The sequence below is a fragment of the Penaeus monodon genome, chromosome 15 (assembly GCF_015228065.2).
Source record: "Penaeus monodon isolate SGIC_2016 chromosome 15, NSTDA_Pmon_1, whole genome shotgun sequence".
Taxonomy (NCBI): domain Eukaryota; kingdom Metazoa; phylum Arthropoda; class Malacostraca; order Decapoda; family Penaeidae; genus Penaeus; species Penaeus monodon.
Window position 1 is genome coordinate 10,941,592 of NC_051400.1, and position 212 is coordinate 10,941,803.

Here is a 212-nt window from a genome sequence, read left to right on the forward strand (position 1 = left end):
ATCATAACTGCAATACATAACAGTATACAATAAACCTTATATTCGTAAGCCCTAAAACACGAGACCTTATTCTTTGTTAAATGTGTCTTCTCACTCCAACTCCCCGACACCTGATGCTGACCCTAAGCTTTCAGGAAAATGCTGGACACGACTTGGGTGTCTTGCTTATACGTGGAGTGTATTCATTTTTCTTTGTGGTTTCAGCTGTCATT

The 212-nt window shown here is 39.6% G+C and overlaps 1 pseudogene; it reads right to left on the minus strand.

Annotated features, from left to right (window-relative positions):
• LOC119582207 overlaps positions 1 to 211 on the minus strand; it is a 6,194-nt pseudogene extending 5,983 nt beyond the window's left edge.
• Between the last annotated feature and the right edge of the window lies 1 nt (position 212).